Here is a 16143-nt window from a genome sequence, read left to right as displayed (position 1 = left end):
CTTCTATGAACTTGCTCCAGTTTGTTGATGTCTTTTTTAAAATGTGGTGCCCAGAACTGTACACAGTATTCCAGAGGAGGCCTGACCAAGGAGGAGTAGAGGGAGATAATTACTTCACTTGATCTAGACTCTATGATTCTCGAACTGTTTGCTTTTTTTTTTGCTGCTGCATAACACTGTTAACTCATGTGCAGTCTGTGATCTATTAGCATACCCAAGTCTTTTTCACACGTGCTGTTGCTTAGTTCTATTCCTCCCATTCTGCAGATGTAATTTTAGTATGTCCAGATGTAGAATCTTGCATTTCTCCCTGTTAAATACCATTCTATTAGTTGCTACCTATTGTTCAAGCTGCTGAAATAGGTGGGCTTCCCTACCGCATGGGCCCAGTCACTGCTGCACTCTCTGCGGCTAGCATTGCTATGCCCTTCGTAAGTAATGTGAACTGATATGAGCTACTTTTACCCCTGTGGGTCTATGTACAGTATAGTAAAATTATCTGCTTGTATTGATTACCCTGTATGCACATATGCTCGTTAAGTCTAAGCATATGTGCACACTGGGCAGAAAATTTTACATATTGAATTTCTTAGTGAAAATCTCTGTCTATCACAGTACCTGCATCATGGATGACATTTGACCAAATCTAATCCATCCAATAGCAAACAAAATCTGCAGCATTGATTGATCTGCGCTGTAAATTGTCTATCAATTTGTGCTGCAGATTTGATTTTCATTGCAGATTTCACCCTCTACAGTGCTGCAGAAAATTTGCCGCATTGCCATAACGAATTCTAAAAACCATATCTGCATAATTTGGTGTGGACGTTGCTGCTGAGTATTGTGCTGCGAGCAATCACCAGATACAGTTGTATTATCTTATGAGCGGGGGTACGGTCTGTGTTAAGTCTTGTTTTAATCTTACCCCTTCAAAGTAGACAAAGTAGCTCTTTGCCATAAAGACGAACTGGCTTGTTAATACAACCTAACAAAGGGCCATACGTAAAAAATAGTTTCAAACCTTAGGTCAAGCATGGTTTCTTCTCTGCAGATACTAATGATGATGAGAACAATCAGCATGCTGTAACTTTCAGCTTTCCCTCTTGATGGGTAGAATGTTTTAATCACACTCGCTGCTTTTGTTTACTTATTTTCTTCATTAATGCTGTATTTAATTATTTTTGAATAAAATTATTCTCAGAAATGAGAACCTTTTCTTTAAAACTTCAAAGTTGTATTTGTTAAAATAAAGTATAAAAAATATTTACAGCTTCCTTATTAATAATGTTAACAAAATACACATGATGATACAATGTCAGCCAGTGTTGTATTATGTTATTGATGCGTTGGAGCTACAAAGTGCGGTCAGAGTTTCATTTGACCTCCAAGTTTTGTATCTACCCTGGATAATGCCAAGTGGCTGTTGTCAGCAGGCTCCGACTGGCCCACTGGGGAGCAGGAGAATCCTCCGGTATGCCCCTGTGAAGAAGTGCTAATGAGTAGTGCTATTACATTTGATTAACAATTTGCAGAAAAAGCTATCATCTAATTAATCAGTAAATGAGCTAGCCAAGTTAATATTATGTAGGACCAAGAGTAAATTTGTGTATTAAGATCAAGTTATTCTTGCATGCGGCAGAAAAGTGGCCTCCAAAAATCATTATTATTGGTGGGCCTTTGACAACCTAGTCAAACACTGGTTGTTGTCACCCTTTCCTGGCAGTCAGTACCCAGGTAATATGCCCCAACATAAACACTCCAAATACTCCCCTGAGTTCCTGTATTAAAGAGGTTGTCCAGGACTCTAAAACATATTCTAAAAAAGCCCAGTGTGGTGGGAGAAAAAAAACTCACCTACTACACTAAAGCCAGGTCTCCATGCTCCTCACCGCTGTGCCACTCGCTGGCTTCTTCCAGTATGTGGTATCATATGACCACTGCAGTCAGAGGCGGTTGATGAGCTGCAGCCTTCACTTTTTGCCGTTCCACAGATTGATGATTTTGGTTTAATAAAATATAAGGACTGTAGCCGATCATGGCCTCTGATTGGTTGCAGGGAATCACACAACTTCCCCTGCTGGAAGAAGACAGAAGACCATTGGGGGACACTGTGGATAATATGGGGGGAGCAGAGTCAGTTCCCTAGATAAGCATTGACTTTGTCTTTACTTTTGTACCATAGAAAGTGTTATAAAGTAGGGAACATCCCCTTTAATAGGTGAAGGGCACCCGCTATTGCCCAACAGGCCCAATTCCTATATACACTATTCCATACATTCTAGGATTGAACATATTTGTTTTCATGTTGAAACTTTGTATAATCAAAGACCAGAAATCAATGCAAACTATTTTTTTTTTTTCTTTGTCAACACCTGGGATTTTTATTATGGATTTGCCACAAATTCACAGAAAAAATCTGTACAAATTATATTCCAATTATCTGTAATATATATATATATATATATATATATATATATATATATATATATATATATATATATATATATATATATTAGACATATATAATAGACAGAAACAACTATCAGCTCTAAAAGTATTTATTTATTAATGGGGGAAAATATCCAAGAGGATTTCAGGTCATTGAAGGGATTTTCAAATGGTGCGGATATTCAGAAAAAGTTGGAATTTAGCCAAAATGAATTTTATTTTAATCATTTTTTTTTAAATTATTTTTAATTTTTGCATTTTAAAAGGAGGATGTTTGGTATCACTCCTGACTTTATTTATTTTAGTAAATAATTTTAGTTCCCCAAAATCTACAGATTGTGGGACATCTTTTCTTAGAACTCTATGCTGCATTGTTCCTTTATTATTCTTCATAGAAACTTGAATAAACTGATAAGTGTTACCAGTTGGGGGTCTGACACTGTCCAATCAGTGCTGAGTGGGCAGGGACACGCCCGTTTGACTGGGGGAATGGTGTCTCCAGTTATCAATTTACCGGTCTACATTTCTAAGATGAATAACAGAAGGATAGACAACGGAGAGATATAAAAAATGGTGATCCAAAATATTTATTTCACGGGAAATACGACCATTTACTAAACAAGACACTTCAGGAGTGAAGACAGATCTTGTTTAAATCTATTGATTACGGTTCCTATATAGTTACCATGTAAACTGATTTTTTGTCGCAAACTGCTGCTACGTACACAACATAATTGTTTCCGTACATAACAGTTACAGTAATTGGATTTGCTGCACTTGCTCAAATTTGGCCTGGAAAATTGATGCAAATAGGTAAAAAACATTTATTATACTCTGAGATTTCTCCAGACTGTAAAGCATAAAAAACAAAGGGGATAAAAGAATTGAAAAAAAATGTTATACTCACCCTACCCCTCACCAGTCCTGGCACGGCAGCACCCTGCCCGAATCTACGTTGGCTCGTTTTCTCCCTTTGGCTACAGTCTTCTCTTCCGTCTTCACTCTTCTACGCCTCAGGCGCATCCTTTTCCTCAAACAACATCATGATATTACTTGAGACCTAATCAGAACCGAAGGTGTTGAAGATTGAAGAGAGAAGTGAGAAAAGCGAGCCAGCAGAGGACCAGGCAGGGAGCTGCCGCGACCAGGACAGGTGAGGGGCACATTTTTTTTATATTTTAATCAATTTTCTGCCCGAAAAAGGAGGCAAAAATGGCAGTCAGAAAGTCAAAGTTTTATTTGGTTCCAGGGGATGATATAGAAAAAAGTCATGAGTCCTGGCGATTTTGAATGTTTTTTACAAAATTGGAAACATTTTCGATTCTCTCGTCTCTATCTACTTTAAGGAATGTAAATACCAGAAAAGTAATTAAGATCAGTAATTATTCAAGTCAAAAACATTCGCACCACACCAGGGTCAGGAATTCAATTTAGAAAAATGTAACAAAATGTATCTGTGATTGTAAGAAATGTCATATTATTGCCTTCCACCGAGCACACACAAGCAAATTCTCAAACATACCGGCACAATAGCGCAAGTTCATTATGGAAGAGGACAGGCTTGGACTCATTCCATCACCATTTGTTACAATGCGTGGTAGAAACGTCCACCAGCTTTATGTAAATCAGAACCTGTGTTTGTTTATGATACCTGGTAGCAGGGACGCACCTACCTTCTTCTTTTATGATCCTAATCCGCTCCTTACAAAGTCTATGGATTTCTTTTGGATATAATACCTAATGAAAAGGAAAGATGCCTCTCCAAAGATGGGTTCACGATGGAAGCACTTCAATGAAACAATCACAATGACACATTTCTATACTATATCAGTATCGACTAAAGAACTTGGGGGGGCAATGTATTTGGTCATATGGTAGGTAATTAAAAGTTATGCACCCCTTTACAACTATTTTTAATTTAATTGGTCATTTGCTTCATAAATGCAAAGTTAAGCAATGATCTTACTAGTCTTCATTAAAATGTTTCTACCATTTTCCTTTGCAGAGTGTCTAAGTCATTTATTTAGCAAAGTTCACTGCTCCAGATGGTTCTCTCTGCTCTCCCCCATTCCTTCTGTCTCTCATCAGGGATGGGATGGGAATATATACTGATTTCCACAATGTGGAGAGTATCTACAGTCTCAAAGAGGGCAGAGAAAACAAGCTACATATAAGGAGGAAATCAGAACAGGAAATAAATGCAGGTAATAAGCTATGCTGCTATATGAACTAATGAAGACAGCAACACCCTAATATACACTGCTCAAGAAAATAAAGGGAACACTTAAACAACAGAATATAACTCCAAGTAAATCAAACTTCTGTGAAATCAAACTGTCCACTTAGGAAGCAACACTGATTGACAATCAATTTCACATGCTGTTGTGCAAATGGAATAGACTAGATGGAAATTGGCAATTATCAAGACATCCTCAATAAAGGAGTGGTTCTGCAGGTGGGGACCACAGTCAGCATCTCAGTACCAATGCCTTCTGGCTGATGTTTTGGTCATTTTTCAAGGTTGGTTGTGCTTTCACACTCGTGGTAGCAGGAGACTGACTCTACAACCCACACAAGTGGCTCAGGTAGTGCAGCTCATCCAGGATGGCACATCAATGCGAGCTGGGGAAAGGTTTGCTGTGTCTGTCAACGTAGTGTCCAGAGGCTGGAGGCGCTACCAGGAGACGTGGAGGGGGTCATTTGCCACAGAACACCAGGATTGGCAAATTCACCACTGGCGCCCTGTGCTCTTCACAGATGAAAGCAAGTTCACACTGAGCACATGTGACTGACGGGACAGAATCCGCAGACGCCGTGGAGAGCGATCTGCTGCCTGCAACATCCTTCAGCATGACCGGTTTGGCAGTGGGTCAGTAATGGTGTGGGGTGGCATTTCTTTGGAGAGCCGCACAGCCCTCCATGGGCTCGCCAGAGGTAGCCTGACTGCCATTAGATACCGAGATCTTCAGACCCCTTGTGAGAGCATATGGTGATGTGGTTGGCCCTGGGTTCCTCTTAATGCAGTACAATGCCAGACTTATGTGGCTGGAGTGTGTCAGCAGTTCCTGCAAGATGAAGGCATTGAAGCTATGGACTGGCCCGCCTGTTCCCCAGACCTGAATCCGATTGAGCACATCTGGGACATCATGTCTCGCTCCATCCACCGTCACGTTGCACCACAGACTGTCCAGGAGTTGGCGGGGATGCTTTAGTCCAGGTCTGGGAGGAGATCCCCTCATGAGATCATCCGCCGCCTCATCAGGAGCATGCCCAGGCGTTGTACTGTAGGGATGTCATATAGGCACGTCAAGGCGACACACAATACTGAGCATCTTTTCCTTGTCATGAGGCATTTCCACTGAAGTTGGATCAGCCTGTAATTTGATTTTCCACTTTGATTTTGAGTATCATTCCAAATGACCTCCATGGGATATTCATTTTGATTTCCATTGATAATTGTTATGTTTTATTGTTCTGAACACATTCCCTACGCAATGAATAAAAATTTGCAACTGGAATATTTTATTCAGAGATATCTACAGTAGGATGTGGTATTTTAGTGTTCCCTTTATTTTTTTGGTGATGAGGATTCTCAAAGCTCTTCATCACATCCAACCTATATTACTGGAAGAGACACACAGACGTCTCATCCAGCCTATATTACTAGGAGAGAAACAGACATTATATCCAGCCTATATTATCAGGAGAGACCCACAGAGCTCATATCCAGCCTATACTACTAGGAAAAACACATCCATTAGATGAAAAATAATTTTGTCCAATGCAAATGTGTCCACAGCCTTTAAGATATGAACACCATTTCAACAGATTGTCCCATCTGGAAAATAGCTTACTGATAGGATATGCCATAAATGACCCGTAGATATGAGTGCCACATGTATAATTAGGGCAAAATCCAGGCACACGGATGTGATGGAATGGAGAAGTGTTGGAATAGGTTTGGTGCAACAACTCCATTCCTGTCTATGAGTGTTTATTTGCTAGATTTGTATGCTGTTTATAAAATTTAGAACAAAAAAAAAACCTCCCAGAGGCTCACACAGGGATAGCATGTGACTGTATTTCCTGTGTCTGTGTATGAGAAAAGCAGCCTGCTGTAGATGCTGCACAGATAGAGACACACAAATGATTTATTCCTGATCTGTTAAGCTTATCATATATTGTTCCTGAATAAAGAAGCTCTGTTGTCACATGCTTGGAGAGTATCCTGAATAATCCGCTACCAACAAGAATTGTCTGCAAACTTGTGACTTTCTCCATTAATTTTTAAAGGAGCAATAAAAGTTGGAAAGCAATGAAACCTGAATTAATAGAATCTGGGTTAAAAATATTTATGGCAAGTGATCAAGTCCCCTTTTAACCCCTTAGTGACGGAGCCAATTTGCAGCTTAATGACCAAGCCAATTTTTAAAATTCTGACCACTGTATATAACTCTGGAACGCTTTAACGGATCCCACTGATTCAGAGAATGTTTTTTCGTGACATACTGTATTTTACTTCATGTTAGTGGTAACATTTCTTTGATATGACTTGCGTTTATGAAAAAAAAAGGAAATATAGCGAAAATTTTTAAAATTTTGCAATTTTCAAATTTTTATGCCCTTAAATCAGAGAGATAAGTCACAAAAAAAACTTCATAAATAACATTTCCCACAAGTCTGCTTTACATCAGCACAATTTTGAAACCAAATTTTTTTTGTTAGGAAGTTATAAGGGTTAAAAGTTGACCAGCGATTTCTCATTTTTACAACAAAATTTACAAAACCATTTTTTTTTTTTTTAGGGACCACCTCACATTTTAAGTCACTTTGAGAGGTCAATATGACAGAAAATACCCAAAAGTGACACCATTCTAAAAACTGCACCCCTCAAGGTGCTCAAAACCACATTCAAGAAGTTTATTAACCCTTTACATGCATCACAGGAACTGAAGCAATGTGAAAGGAACAAATTAACATTTAACTTTTTTTTTTTTACAAACATTTTATTCAGGACCAATTTTTTTATTTTCACAAGTGTAAAAAGAGAAAATGAACCACAAAATTTGTTGTGCAATTTCTCCTAAATACGCCATACCCCATATGTGGGGGTAAACCACTGTTTGGGAGCACGGCAGGGCTTGGAATGGAAGGAGCGCTGTTTGACTTTTTCAGTGCAGAATTGGCTGGAATTGAGATCGCATGCCATGCTGCATTTGGATAGCCCCTGATGTGCCTAAACAGTGGAAACTCCCAACAAGTGACACTATTTTGGAAACTAAACCCCTTAAGGAACTTATCTAGATGTGTGGTGAGCACTTTGAACCCCTAAGTGCTTCACAGAAGTTTATAACGTAGAGCCGTGAAAATAAAAAATCAAACTTTTTCCACAAAAATGATTTTTCGTCCCAAAATTTTTATTTTTACAAGGGTAATAGGAGAAATTAGACATCCAAAGTTGTTGTTCAATTTGTCATGAGTACAACCATACCCCATATGTGGGGGTAAACCACTGTTTGGGCGCATGGCAGAGCTCAGAAAGGAAGAAGCGCCATTAGACTTTCAATGCAGAATTGGCTGGAATTGAGATTGGATGCCATGTCGTGTTTGGAGAGCCCCTGATATGCCTAAACAGTGAAAAAAACATGTGACACCATTTTTCAAACTAGACCCCCCCAAGGAACTTATCTAGATGTGTGGTGAGCACTTTGAACCCCCCCAAGTGCTTCACAGAAGTTTATAATGCAGAGCAGTGAAAATAAAAAAAAAAACATCTTTTCCCTCAAAAATGATTTTTTTAGCACGCTATTTTTTATTTTCACAAGGCTAACAGATTAAATTGGACCACAAAAGTTGTTGTGCAATTTATCCTGAGTACGCTGATACCACATATATGGGGGAACCACTGTTTGGGCGCATGGGAGAGCTCGGAAGGGAAGGAGCGCCATTTTGGAATGCAGACTTTGATGGAATGTTCTGCAGGCGTCATGTTGCGTTTGCAGAACCCCTGATGTGCCTAAACAGTAGAAACCCCCCACAAGTGACCCCATTTTGGAAACTACACCCCCCAAGGAGCTTATCTAGATGTGTGGTGAGCACTTTGAACACCCAAGTGCTTCACAGAAGTTTATAAGGCAGAGCCATGAAAATAAAAAATCATTTTTTTTTTTTCAATAAACATGATTTTTTAGCCCCCAATTTTTTATTTTCCCAAAGGTAAAAGGAGAAATGAGACCCCCAAAATTGGTGTGCAATTTGTCCTCAGTACGCTGATGCCCCATATGTTAGGGTAAACCACTGTTTGGGCACACGTCTGGGCTCGGAAGGGAGGGAGCACCATTTGACTTTCTGAACGCAAAATTGGCTGTAATCAATGGTGCCGCCATGTCGCGTTTGGAGACCCCCTGATGTGCCTAAATAGTGGAAACCCCTCAATTCTAGCTCCAACCCCAACACACCCCTAACCCTAACGGAAAAATGAAAATATATTCTCTTTATTTCATTATATTTCCCTAACTAAAGGGGGTAATAAAGGGGGGTTATTTACTATTTTTTTTTATCACTGTGATAGGGTTTATCACAGTGGTCAAAGTGTACTTTGAATGAATGAAATTTGCCGGCCGGCCGATATCGGTGGGCACACTGTGCATGCCATTTTCTAACTGAAAGATGGCGGCGCCCATGGAGGGGACTTACGCGGGCCGAGGACCACCGGGAGGTACTGGGAGAGGGGGGGGATTGGGGATGCTATTTCTCTCTCCTCTGTTGTGTGATCACATTAGAGGAGAGAGAAATTAAATGGCACATCGGACTTTATTTTGCGGTCGCCATTATACGGTTAATAACGGCGATCGCAAAAGTGGGGTCGGTAAAACCGATTCATGTTCTTTGGGGTCTCTGTTAACCCGGTAGCCGAGACCCTGGAAAATTCCGACACTGGGGGGCGCTATACACTTATTCCATAGCTTAACGGTGCTGTGGTTTAAGTACCCTTAACTACCGTCGTTCAAAGGCGTATCAGCGGTCATTAAGGGGTTAAAGAGTCCTGCAACATGACCAGAGACATTAGTCAAACCAGACACCAATCTACAGACAATTGTTTCTGGACACTTGCCCTTCATCAGTGCAAAGCAGAGTTTGGCTTTTAGAATGAGATCCCTTTATGTAGCGTAAAGGGATTGTCTGGTGGAACGCTGGTGTGCGTGGACTCCTCCACCACTGGCTGTTTTAACCCTGGAGGGGTGTGACTAAGGCTATGTGCACACATTGAGTATATACTTGCAGAATTTCTGCAAGGTTTCTGCATCTCTTGGCAGGAAAAACGCTGCGGCAAAAATGCACGTTTCTGCATGCGTTTTTTTACAACAGTGAATGCATTTTTGAGCTAAATAAAGGTATTGAAAAAAAGTTTTGTGATGTAATTTATTGGTTCAACACCACCTTTATCATGCTGATGCAGTGGAATCAGAATATTGGGAATAGGGCTATGTCTCAGCAGCTGTCATGGATACCTAGCTCTAGGCTTGTTAATGGAAATGTCAGCCCGACACCCTCATTACTAAGCCTATAAGTAAACACAAACACACAGTCAATAGCCTATGTAGGAACATTAACAGAACAAACGTACATAGGCTGTAACCAGACAGCAACTGTTAATTTTAAAGAAAAAAATAGCATGGGATCCCATGCAATTTTAATAACCAGCAGACGGACAACCGACGGCTTGGGGCAGATGTTTATAGCCTGGGAAGGGGGTAATACCCGTGGAGCTTTCCATGCTATTAATATCAGCTCACAGCTGTATACTTAGCCTTTACTGGCTATTAAAATGGAGAACCCCCCAAAAAATGATGTGGGGTACCCCTATAATAACCAGCAAAGGTTATGCGGGCAGCTGCGGCTGATATTAATAGCCTCAGAAGAGGCCATGGATATTGACCCCTCCCAGACTAAAAATATCATCTCTCAGCCGCCACAGAAAAGGCGCATCTATAAGATATGTCAATTCTGGCGCTTAACCTTGCTCTTCCCACTTGCCCTGTAGTGGTGGCAAGTGGGGTTCATATTTGTGGGGTTGATGTCACCTTTGTATTGTCAGGTGACATCAAGCCCACAGGTTAGTAATGGAGAGGCGTCTATAAGAAATCTATCCATTAGTAACCCCATAGTGATATTGTAAAAAAACACTCACACCCAGAATAAGGTCCTATATTTGAAATAATGACACCGACTCCTTTAATAATCTTAATTAAACCATGCTTACCGAACGCCTAATCCACCGAAGCCAACATCTCCTGCAACAAAAATAAAATAAACCACAAATATTCCTCACCTGTCCGCCGAGATGGTAATCCATAATGTCCCACGGCGATCCTGATCACTTTGAGAGCAGTCACATCAGTAGTGTGACTGCTCTCAAAGACAGTCGGCGATACACTGACAGGAGGTAATCGCTCCCACACTGTATCACTGAGCAGCAGTGAGAGGTTACCGGAGTTCATCAGCTGATCAGCTCAGGTGATCTCCCTTACAACACTACTGCTGCTGGGAAAGTTTTCACGCAGTGGTGTCATAAGTGAGAGCACTGGAGCTGATGAACTCCAGTGACCTCTCATGGCAGCTCAATGATACACTGCGGGAGCGATTACCTCCTGTCAGTGTATCGCCGGCCACCGGTTAGAGCAGTCACATCACCCGATGTGACTGTTCTACACATGAGATCGCTGGGAAACACTCGGATTACCTGAACTACGGCGGACAGGGAGTATATGGTGGTTTATTATTTTACATTAATTCTACGAGACTATGGCATTGGGGATTAGGTGTTAGGTGAGTATAATGGGTTTTTATTTTTATGTGAATCTGTATGTAATTTAACTTTTTTTTTTTTTTTTTTTTAAACTATGAGCACAGGTGCCAGCAGGTGAGACTACGTCTCCCGTCAGCGGCACCTGTTGTCACTATTGTCAGTGACAGCAGACGTAGCCCGATGGGAGTAGTCTCATCGGCCCACACCTGCGGATCACAGTCACAGCTGCAGGGTCACACTGACATTTTACAGCATTATCCGGCAGCGCTGTGACCGACAGTCTCCTGTAGCGTTACCGCAGGTCACAGTCACAGCTGCAGGATCATGCTGACATCTGCCAGCATGATCCTGCAGCATTCTGATCGACGGTCTGCGGTAACATTACTGCGGGTGACAGTCACAGCTGCGGGGTCATGCTGACATCTGCCAGCATGATCCCGCAGCACTCTGACCGGTGGTCATATTACTGACGATAAGAACAACTATACCGATGTTTCCCACGCTGTCACACAGATGACAGCATGGGAAACACCATAGGAAGCCGGTAAGTGCAAAACACTCAGCAAATCCGCAAACATTTTTATACCTGCGTTTTTGCTGTGGATTTAACTGAATCAATTGAAGTCAATGGGTTTACAAATGCTGTAGAAACACAAAAAGAAGTGACACGCTGCAGAAAAAAAAAACGCACTGCAAATACTCACAGAAATTTACTGATCATGTACACAATACTTCAGGATTGTCATTGAATAACCTTGCATAAGGATTCCATTGCATTTTTGGACTTTTCCACGCGGAAAAAAAATGCTGCGAAAATGCATTGTTTGCACATAGCCTAAAGGCCCCTTTACATTTAGCGATGCACCAGCGATCCGACCAGCGATCCGACCCAGTCAGGATCGCTGGTGCATCGCTAAATGATCGCTAGTGAGCTGTCACACAGGCAGATCTCACAGCGATGCAGCAGCGACGCAGCGCACGATGCTCACCTTTCACACACAGCGATCCTGACGTCCTCCCGCCCGCCTCCACGCGTCGCTCGTCGGCGCCAGCAGGAGCCCAGCAGGAAGCGCCCGACGAGAAATGGAGACGGACATTCTCGCGCAATCAGCGATGGACAGCGGGGGAGCCGGTCGGAGGTAAGTATCACACATAGCGATATCGCTATGTGTAAAACCCCCTTAAGTGTCTACTGTAAATTAACTATAGCCTCTGATGATGAGGATAAGCTAGGCCATCAGTAGACACCAGGTGCCACTTCAGGGCAGTCCCCGGGACTGCAGCAGCTGACCGCAGGGTCAGAAACTCGGGAATGGGGTACAGGTGGGCAAGACAGAGGCGTAGTCAAGCAGGAAACGAAGCACAGGTTCAGAATTCATAGCAAACTTCAGAAGCAGAGAGATCAGGATAAATGTGGAGGCAAGCCAGGACGAAGATAGGTGAGACAAAACAAGAACACGCCAATACAGGCACTAGCGACAGAGCTACTAAGAACCTAAGTTCAAGCAAGGAATGGAGGGTGAAGTCGCCTGATATATCACCTGCTGGTTGGTGATCAGCTAGGGAATCCAAACCCTGCAGAACACAGCGGGGTTAAATTCCCACAATAACTGGTCGTGCTCTCCTGTAGCCTTGTGTAGACATCAGGAATAAACAGCAGAGTTAAAAACGCTGCATGAACTCAGCTCGGCAGCCTGACATGAGGACAAGCAGAGCGGTGAACACAGTGAGTAGCACGGCAGTGGGAACGCATGCAAGTTACCGCCATGACAATCTACCTTGTGATACTGATGACCTATAAACAGATAAAAACCTATTCAAATTAGCATTTAAACCCTGAAACCAGCTGAATGGTAGGAATTCCAGATGTTGGACCCCCAATGATCTGATAAAAATGACCTATACTAAGCACGACTCATCATTATAGCACAAATAAGAAAATACTGACTGGCACATCCAAACTAGTGTGAATAGGTGCATACTAGGTGCAGCTACCTTCATATACAATATAAAAAAAAAGCTGCACTCTATCATGCCATAGCATGTCAATGTGAAATATATGAAATAAGACTAACTTCTGAACATTAGGAAAAAATGAAACGCTTAGCACATAATTTGGCCAAATCATGCCTGCCCATCAACCAATGTCAAGGTGGCACCAAAAAACTGATGGGTCCCTATGTATCAATATGAATACCTCCATTAGGCTAGTTTCACACTAGCGCTTTTTAGCGCTGCGCTTCATGCGCAATAGAATTGCATGCAAAAAATGCGTCATGCGTTTTGTATGCGTTTGCCTTTTTTAGGCGCATGCGTTTTAACCAGTTTTTAGCCATGTTAACTCTTAAAACGCATGCGATTTAAACGCAGGCGTGCGCATGTTAATGCACACGCCTGCATTCCCATAGACTGTAATGTGATTTTTTTGCGCATTCCGTGCGCAAGCGTTTTTTTGAGACAGGTCGGACGGACCAAAAATGCAACAGGTTACGTCCGGCGTGCCTAGGCGCACACTACAAAAAAAGCATGCACACGAAAACGCATACGAACGCGTGCAAACGCTACACCATGCGCCCTCATGTTAAAGATGGGGGGCGCAGGACGCCTGCGCATGGACGCGCACGAAGCTCAGCGCTAAAAACGCTAGTGTGAAACCAGCCTTAGGCTGAAGTCTGAATTCCTGGGTGTTTATCATTATAGCACAGTCATTCAACCCCTATAAGAAAGTGGAGGACTGGCTCTCCCTGAACTAATTTATAGCCTACTCTAAGTACAGTTTGTGTCTTATGGGTTCACATATATTACCTGTAGCTGTGGTCCAGGAAGCGGAAGATAGTACATTGGACAGTTGATCTAGAGGGCGTTTATCTTTCCATTTTTAGCTTAGAACAACATGGATCCTATCTTTCAAAATATTTGGAGCTTTCACTCTGCAATCTGACAGAAGATACTAAAGGGCCTGTCACACTAAGCGATATCACTAGCAATATCGCTATAATGTCACTGGTTTTTGTGACGTTATAGCGATATTGCTAGCGATATCGCTATGTCTGATACTTACCTCCGACCGCTCCCCCGCTGGTTATCGCTGATCGTGCGAGAACAGCCTGGACCGTTTCTCGTCGTCAGCTTCCTGCTGTGACGATGAGCGACACGTGGACGCGGGCGGATGTCTTCATCGCCTCGTCTGACAGGTAAGTAGCGAACCCTGCGATGTCGCTGGTGAGATCTGCCTGTTTGGCAGCTCACTAGCGACCACTTAGCGATGTACCAACGATCCTGACCGCGTCATATCGCTGGTCGGGATCGCTGGTACATCGCTAAGTGTGACAGTACCTTAAGATCCTAAGCTGTAATAAACACCAGTTGTAAGCGGTGTTATCTTTGTTTCTGAATATATATTCACTGTTGAATGGCTGGACAGTACAGCTATTAATAAAAAAATAAATTCAGCACTCCAAAAATTGATACAAAGATAATCAATTTTTATTGCAAAAAGTAATCCGTCTGCAGTGTTAACGGTTCAGCCTAACATGACCTTCTTCAAAACAATAGTAATAAAGAATAACAAAACAATGTAAGACATACACTCGTGCCATACCTAATAGTTCATCATGCAAGAAAAAGGATAACAAAGATAAATTAAAAGCTCACAATTATTATAGAGATTAATCCGCTGCCAACACAAAACATCACCTCGCCTGTCCTTGGCCTGCATCTGGTATCACAGATGAGCTTGATGGAATGGAATGAGGCTGAGCTGCAATACCACACACTATCTGAAGACAGCGGGGGTGCTATTTTTAGAATAAAGTGACCATACTTTTATTAGAATTTTTCAAGCAAACTAAATCTTCGTGTTCCCATAGGTGGCAGATTTAAGACCCATCATTTACCGTTTAAACCCCTGGAATTAGAATGTCTGTGGTCCTTGACATGGCTCCGCCGTTCATCCTAAGTTTTAGATTTAGGTGTAAAGCTTACAGACCCGTATGAATAGTCAGAGGTGGCTGATACTTAGTGCAGGTCTGGCTTTTCCTGAGGCACTGTTGTATCGTTGAAGAGAACCGTTCCTGTATCAGTCATCGGCTGCCGGCTGGTCAATACGCGGCTGGTGGAGTATCGGCATCCACGCGGGGTTTCTTCTCTCTGGACAGCTGCTGTCCTGGAGGAAAACCTCGAATGGGCAAATGACATTCAAATTCTCGCCTCTGAATTTGTCTGCCATACGTCGCAGGAACTCGCTGTTTGCCATATGCAAAAATGTCATAATCGTCATCTCCTGAAAAGCTCAGCAATCGCTCATCGTTCAGGCAACTGATTTGTTGTTTATTTTTCTCGCTGGCATTTGCTTTACCATTAGACGATGATGGTTTGTGTAGTAACGTTTGTTGTTAATTATGTGGCCTGTGTGCACATTAACGGATACAAAGGATCAATTTTTTTTTTTTACCTAAAAAATAATTTTTGCAATTCAGTTTAATTTAAAATGCTACCTTTTTTTGCCCTTTATAACCCGTATGGAGAATGAGTAAACTAAGAATCTATCAGTGAAGCTCATTCTTAAGGAACATTGGTAAGTCTTTTACCGAGCTCCTCTCCCTTTATTTATGATCACATGAAACTTAAGCTGAGAGGAGCTCAGGAAGAGACGGATAAAAGAATTGCAATCTCTATGTCAGAACGAGCTCACTGGAAGATTGTTAGGCAAAGGGAATCTGTCAGCTGGTTTTTGCTATGTAATCTGAAAGCAGTGTGATGTAGGGGAAGCGTCACTTACTGGGCTTTGTTTTTCTGTCAATACAATCAGTGTTTTATCAGCAGGAGATTATCACTACAGGACTAGGTGTCTAGTCCAACTCCACCCCCAGCACTGATTGGCAGCC

The 16143-nt window shown here is 42.0% G+C and overlaps 1 protein-coding gene and 1 long non-coding RNA gene across 9 annotated transcripts in view; one reads left to right on the top strand and one right to left on the bottom strand.

Moving 5' to 3' along the window:
• Positions 1-16143, top strand: part of POU2AF2 (POU class 2 homeobox associating factor 2) — a 144737-nt gene that overhangs the window by 120131 nt on the left and 8463 nt on the right. The gene's annotated exons all lie outside the window — the stretch shown is intronic.
• Positions 14722-16143, bottom strand: part of LOC141097772 (uncharacterized) — a 24407-nt gene continuing 22985 nt past the window's right edge. For both annotated transcript variants that reach the window (XR_012234046.1, XR_012234044.1), the window contains one exon: positions 14722-15664. This is a non-coding gene — a long non-coding RNA (uncharacterized lncRNA). The remainder of the gene's footprint in view (positions 15665-16143) is intronic.

Source organism: Dendrobates tinctorius, unplaced genomic scaffold (assembly GCF_039654945.1).
Source record: "Dendrobates tinctorius isolate UK_male_01 unplaced genomic scaffold, ASM3965494v1 ptg000086l, whole genome shotgun sequence".
Classification (NCBI taxonomy): domain Eukaryota; kingdom Metazoa; phylum Chordata; class Amphibia; order Anura; family Dendrobatidae; genus Dendrobates; species Dendrobates tinctorius.
The sequence above is the reverse complement of the archived record's forward strand: the minus strand, read 5'-3'. Positions and strand labels throughout refer to the sequence as shown.